Below are 6,719 nucleotides of genomic sequence, written 5' to 3'. Positions count from 1 at the left end.
TTCACACACACCTCCAGTGTCCCCACTGGTGCTGAGTCAGGCGTCTCCACTGCTGGTCTCGGGTCACTGGCTTTGCACAGTTTGTCCCCATTCCAATTTGCCTCCTGAGATTCCGCTCAGCCCAGCAGCTTGGCGAGGCCTCAGGGGATCTTTGCTCCCTTCTTGGCTTGGGACTCTTTGTCAGTTTCCTCGTAAAAGCCATCTTCTCAAGGCAAAAAGTTGCTACAGAACAGGGACCTTTAACCTGAGCCCTCTGTCCACACCCCCTCCTACCTCCGTCCACACGGGCGAGCTGCGAGCTGCGGCGTGCCGTTCTGGGCTTGTGGGAGGCGGTCCCAGGGAAGGAACCGTGCTGCCCGTGGCCCTAGCGTCCTAGCAATCCTGGCTGGGTGATCATTTCCGTGCTGCCTGCTGTGCCCCTTACAGCCTTGGGGTCCCACCCTGTGGCCCACAAGGAGCTCCTGGGGGGAATCTGCCCAGTCTGTGCTCCCACAGATCCAGCTGGCACTCGAGTGCAGTGCCCTCCTGGATGCCAGCCGCGACTCCTCCCTCCCTTTCCCTCTCCTTCACTTCAGACAATGAAAGGGCCGTGGCCAGCTCGGTTTGGGTGCTTACCGTGTGCCGGGCAGTGTTGTAACAGTCTCCGTCCTCCAGGTGGGGACACCGGTGCACAGCCCTCCATGTCCGGTGCCTGGTCCAGACCTTCCCCGGGGCGCCCGGATCCCCACGGCCAGTCGGGTCTTCCCACCTTTCCCAGCGGTTGGGGCTGGGGCTTGGTGCAGGTCTTGGAGCCTGCTCTTTGACCTGCTCTTCCTGCCTCCAGCCTCACCCCTGCTCAGGCAGCGTGTGTGTGTGTGTGTGTGTGTGTGTGTGTGTGTGTGTGTGTCTCCCACAGCTGCCAGGGGAGGGGGTCTTTCTGACCCCCCACTGGCCCTCGGCTCTGTTCAGAGAGAAGACCCAGGGTGGTGTCCCAGGAGAGGACAAAGGCCCCGCCGTACGGTCTCCACTCTGTCTGCATTCTAGAGTCCAACGCAGGCCCTGGCACATGGTAGGTGCTCAGCAAATGTGTGAATACGGTTTTTATTCAACCCTTAAATTTTGTTTTTCCTAGAAGCATTCTCCCCATGAAGCTGGAGAAGATATGCTGGCAGAAGAAACAAGGCAGGCGCTAACTGGCCTGCTGAGTGTCTGAGGATGTGCCCCTAGGTTTCTGAGGGACCGGGTGTCCCCTCCTGACGTTGTCCCCTTAGGACTGCGATGGCCCCGCTCATCCAGGCAGGGCCCGACCAGCCGGAGCTGGGAAGGGGTGCCTCAGGGGAAGGTCTCTCCAGGCCTTGGCTAGAGGCAGCGTCTTCTTCTGTGAGTCTCACTTGGTCACCAACCCCACGGGTCCATTCGGTCGCTCCTCAGGAAGGGCCGAGGGGCCAGCGGAGACCAGGAGGCCTCTGTCGGTCTCTGGAGCTCGTTAGCTACAAAGCTTTGTTCGGAAGGCGCCAGGAGGGGAGAGCCCAGGCGGCCTGCAGGCTAGGGGCGCCCAGGGCCGGGGCTGCTGCAGGCGGGCGGCGGGGTTCCGGACCCTGGGCTCCAGGGGTGGGCCTCCCAGCCGCCTCCCCCCCAGCCCTGACCCTCCTTGATTCCTCCTCCTTCTTCAGACCTCGGCTTGCGAGCCGCCCCCCTCTTGCAGGCTCTGCCTCCCGCTTCACTGTGTCTCCTCCCTGCGCCTCTCCTCCTCCATCTGTCCAATGGGGTAACGATGCCTCTCTTCCCCCTAGTGCCCTTCCGGGACCCCGGTGAGCCCCAAGGTGCAGCAGCCTGTATCGTGTCACTGAGTCCACGACCAGCACTTTCTCTCACGAACCCTCAGGCGGCAAGAGCCCGGGCCCCGCCTGTCTCTGCTGCGTCCTCCACCCTCTCGGCCTCCAGAAGTCCAGCCTCTCCGCCAGCCCTCGTCTGGGGCACCTCCACCGCCTGCACCCCCGAGGGCACCTCTTGGGCTTTAGGCCCCTCCCCCAGAGCTTCCCCACCCCTCACCCGCCTCCTGTGGGCTGTGTCCACTCAACGTGCCACGTGAGCCTCCCCTGCAACGGACCGGGGTCTGAGTGGTGCCTCTGCCGGCCCCACAGCCAGGGCCGACCTGCTCCTGGTGGGGGCCGCGGGGCGAGGGATGAGGAGTCGGCCTCTGCCCAGCCCTCACTTAGCACACTCGCAACGGACCTTTCCGAAGGAATTCTTATCAGGAACCTCCAAGAACACAGAGGGAAGTGGTGAGCCACAGAGGGCCTGGTTTTAGGCCCAGCTCGCCTTCTGCTGGCCGGTGGCCGTGGGAATGTGCGGTCACCGCAGGCTGGGCTGATCGCACCCACCCTCCAGTTTGTCTTCCGGTTGGATGATATGTGAAGGTCACTGCGAGGTCAGGCTTGCACGTGGCGCCCGACACCTGGCCCCGATTACGGGCTTCGGAGGCTCGGGGTCCCCACGCCCCAGTGCTGCGGGAGGAAGGGGCCTGAGGCCCATGTCCCTCAGACGGGGGCCCTAGGGCCCCCACCCCCCCTTCAGCCTGTCTGGGTCCCTGAGCCTCAGTTTGGGGAATAGTGCGCTACACGTTTCCGGCCGCAGGGGAGTGGGGGGGTCTCGTCCTCAGAGCGAACCCGACACAAACACGGAGGGTTTTGCTTCGGTGCTTATTGCAAACGTGCACTGTTTCCGTGCGGCCCATACACGCGGCCGGTCCCGTTCGTTGACGTGCATTTTGCCCTCGAGAAACGTTAGGTGGAAGTGGAAAGCAAACGCTGCACCCAGCCGAGCAGACCCGGCTGCGTAGACGCGTGCCAGACACCCGCGGGCCACGCCCGACCCGCCTGTCGCAACTTCCCAGCTGCTTTCCCGATAACCGGCAGGCCCCGCCCCCGCGCCCCCACCGCGGGCGGGCCTTCCAGTAAACACCCCGGTCGGTCGTGGGGGTGTCTGTGTGTCCTCACCGGTAGCACTCCTGCGCCGGGACACCGTCTTCCCTGGGCTTCTGCCCCCTGTCGCTGAGGGTGGGGACTGGGGGTGGCCAGTGACCGCGCCAGGCCACTGATTCGTCCCCTGTGGTCTGGCTCCGGCCACCCCCCCCCCCCACCCCGGCCGGGCTGTTTCTCTGTCCGTTCGCAGCCGCATCCGACGCGTCCCAGCTGCGTGCACATGCGCTCCAAGCCCTAGGCACACGGTGTGGGCGAGACTGGAGGGGTGCCCGGCACTGAGGGCGAGGGTCGTGCAGGGGAGTGGGGTGATGGGGAGAGATGGGCAGGGTGGGCCGTAGGGCCTCGGAGGCGGTGTTGCCGCCGAGGGCGGGGGGATGAGGAAGCAGAGCAAAGGTCCTGAGGCAGGAGGCAGCACCGCACACGGAGGGACTGCGAGAGGACTGTGGGGCTGGACGGTGTGGGCAGGGACGAGGAGGCGCCATCAGCGAGGGAGGCTGCGGTGGGAGCACAGGGGTGTAGGCAGGGGGCAGGGCAGGGTGGTTTGGAGTCTGTGCCGCGCCAGGCGGGTGAGGGCCTGGGAAGTGCTCGAGGCAGCAGCTGCTGTTCGCCTGTGGGAGCCGGATGGAGGTGGAGGTGATGTGGGGAGTGGGGCAAGCAGGTGGGCAGTGGGCAGTGCTGAGGTCCGTGAGGGGCCACTGGGAGGACCTCAGGCCACCGTGCCCTGGGACCGCCTCAGGACAGGGTGGGCAAGGCCTGTCAGAGGGGGCTAAGAAGGAGTGTGGGGCAGGCCTGCCCCCCCCCCCCGGGCGGGGGAGGAAAGACACACTGGAGCCTTGGGCGGGGCGGGGAGAGGGGGAAGAGGTATGTGGATTTGAGCCCAGGGCCGGGAGGGGAGTGCCCCCAAGGTAGAGTCCTTGTGCAGGGCCTGTCGCCATCTGGAGCTCGCGCTAAGGGGGAGCCTCAGTGGGCCTTGCTTTGGGAGGCTGCAGGCAGGAGGCGCCTGAGGAAGGTTGAAATCCTGGGGGGCAGTGCCTGCAGGGGTGAGAGGAGGCAGCCAGGGGGGGAAGGGGGTGGGCAGGACCGACAGGAGGGGCGGGGGCCTGAGGCTCCGTGATCGGGACCTTCCAAGGGGAGCATTGGAGGAGCGGGTGGACAGAGGGCCAAGGGGAGATGGACAACAGGTAGAGAGATGCTGTTAGGGCACATCCAGGAGGAAGCCAGACACTGGCAGGAGCAAGTGTAGGTCCCCCCCAGTGCCCCAGGCCTCCTCCTGGCTGGTCCTCGGGCCGACCGCCTTCTGCTGAGCGGCTCTTATGTGAAGAACTGGGGACACAAAATAAACGAGAGCTTCTGCCCCGAGTTCGGTGTCTTCAGGGGACAAAGCGGCCAGCCTTGGCAGCGGGGCGCCCAGAAGGGCAGGTGTGACGCCTGAGGAGGGGGCTGGGCGCCCAGGGAGGGCGTGACTCCCGCTGGCCCAGTACGACCTTGGCTGCAGGAGCCACAGCTGAGATTAGTACAGGCAACGGTAGCCTTTGGGGGGCCTTTAAGCCGGGAGTGAGGTCCTCCCCTGTGTGTCTGGTTCAAGACTGGAAGTGGGGAGGCCGATGCTCGAGAGGCTCTTGCAGGTTCAGGCGGGAGGCCACGTGGGCTTCAAGCAGGACCGAAGCACCGTGAGTGGAATGGGGGTGGGGTGGGTGGGGGCACAGAAGGAAAACCGCCCTGTGCGTCGTACAAGGCGAAAGAGGCAGATCCCGGAAGACGGGCATCGGTGAATGAATCACCTCTGGCGGGGCTACTTCATTTTCTCGGTGTCCCAGACCCTCCGGGGGTTGTCCCCGTCCCACCTTCCCCTCCGCACTGGGCTCCGGGAACGCAGCACGCTCTCTAACGCACAAGGCAGTTCCACAAGAGCCAGATCCGTCGAGCGCCATTCGGGCGCCACATCTCGCGCGAGGCATCGGGGTAGCCGTGGTCGTGCCGCGGCCACTAGAGAGTCACGTGAAGTCGGACGCACCTGCCGGCGGACAGGCCACCGCCACACGGGGGGCAAGGGTTCTGCTGGAGGAGCGGAGGCAAAGGGCGTGGAGCCCCGGATGGTGGGGGTCAGGGGAGCGCTCCAGGGGGACGCGTTCTCACATCTAATCCACCCGGGTTGAAGGAAGACGAGGTGGGGACGACGTGTGCGGCTGACGTGTGCACGGTGGGGGCGAGTGGGAGGCGAGGGCGGTGGCCGCGCAGGCATGTCACGCGGGGCCTGAGGTCACATCAGAATGTGACTTCATCCTGAGCGCTGAAGGCTGTGGTTCTCACCAGGGGCTCTGCATTCGGAAGCATGGGCGGGGGTGGGGGGTTGGTTTTCCTGCCGTCACAGGGACTTGGGCTATCAGTGCCCTCCTGTGCTGCGCTGGGCACTCTGCCCAGACGACGGGGTGTCCCCTTATGGTTAATTTTCTAATTGCCCTGCCTTGTGGTCAGAGGACAAGGTCAGGGGAACCGGTATTCTGTGCACGCGCCACGATTTACACGCCCGTAATCTCGTCGGCAGACGTCTAGCCGCTTACAGGGGTCTCTAGTGTAAACGGTGACACGGCGAACGTTCCCACGTGTCTGCAGACGAACACGTGCCAACGTTTATCCTGGGCACACGTGCAGATTTCCGGGTGGCAGAAATGCAAGTTTTCCACCTGACAAGATAATGCCAAACTGGCTTACTAACTGACTTGCTCGCCGACGCACAAAGTGAGTCCTGGTGCCGCGTGACTTCTCCGACACCTGATGTGCCGGGCTTGTGCATTTTTTCTGGTCGAGTGGACAGTAACTGGCATCTCGTCGCGGTCGCGGCCTCGGTCGTGCAGGTGTGCGTTGAGCGCATACGCTGTGCCCGCCATTACTTGCCTTCCCCTGATGATTTATGCGGCTGGACCTGCCACTGTGCGTGTTGTGGCCATTTGTGGTCGCTCTTCTGTGAAACAGCCGTTGCGGTGTCCCCCAAGGGGCCTCGGTCTGCGGGATGCCCAGCCCCGGCCACAAGGTGGCCAGGGGTCTCCCCTGGCATCCGTCCGCTCACAGGGCAGGAAAGGGAGCTCGGCCAGCACCGCAGCTGCGTCTTCCTTTTCTGACGGAGTCACGGAGCCGACAAGGCCACCTCCGTGGACCCACAGGTGCCAACTCACACTCAGGATGGTGAGGTCCACGTTGGGCAGGGCGAGAGCCGCCCTGGCCTCCAAAGCTTGCGCCTCACGGCAGTCGTCGGGCCTTGGGCCCTTCCACGGACGGAGCTTCTGGGGTCCTGATTCGAGAGCCACTGTCCCCCAGGGGGCTCAGAGTACGGCTTCCCTCGGGCATTGCTGCTTCCTCTCCACTTGCTCCCTGTCCACGGGCCGCTTACCAGTAGGGCAAAGCGTTACCATAAGCAGTGCTGCGAGTCAAACCGTCAACATTCTACCTCTGCCTGATTACCGGGGTGCACGGGGAGTTCACCGAAGGTCACACTGTCAAGCCGAAGAGGAAAGGGTTTTGTTAATCTTTTGCCCACATTCACACTTTATTTTTTATTTTTTTCACGTTCATATTTTAATTTGAAAGACAGAGGGAGAGAACAGGCGGGTGAGGGGCAGAGGGAGAGAGAGAGAATCTTAAGGGGGGGATCGATCCCGTGACCCTGGGACCGTGACTTGAGCCAAGACCGAGCGTTGGACGCTCGACCGACTTAAGCCACCCAGGAGCCCCCACGTTCCTATTTGAAAAATCACCTTT

Source organism: Felis catus, chromosome F2 (assembly GCF_018350175.1).
Source record: "Felis catus isolate Fca126 chromosome F2, F.catus_Fca126_mat1.0, whole genome shotgun sequence".
In the NCBI taxonomy this organism is placed as follows: domain Eukaryota; kingdom Metazoa; phylum Chordata; class Mammalia; order Carnivora; family Felidae; genus Felis; species Felis catus.
The sequence above is the reverse complement of the archived record's forward strand: the minus strand, read 5'-3'. Positions refer to the sequence as shown.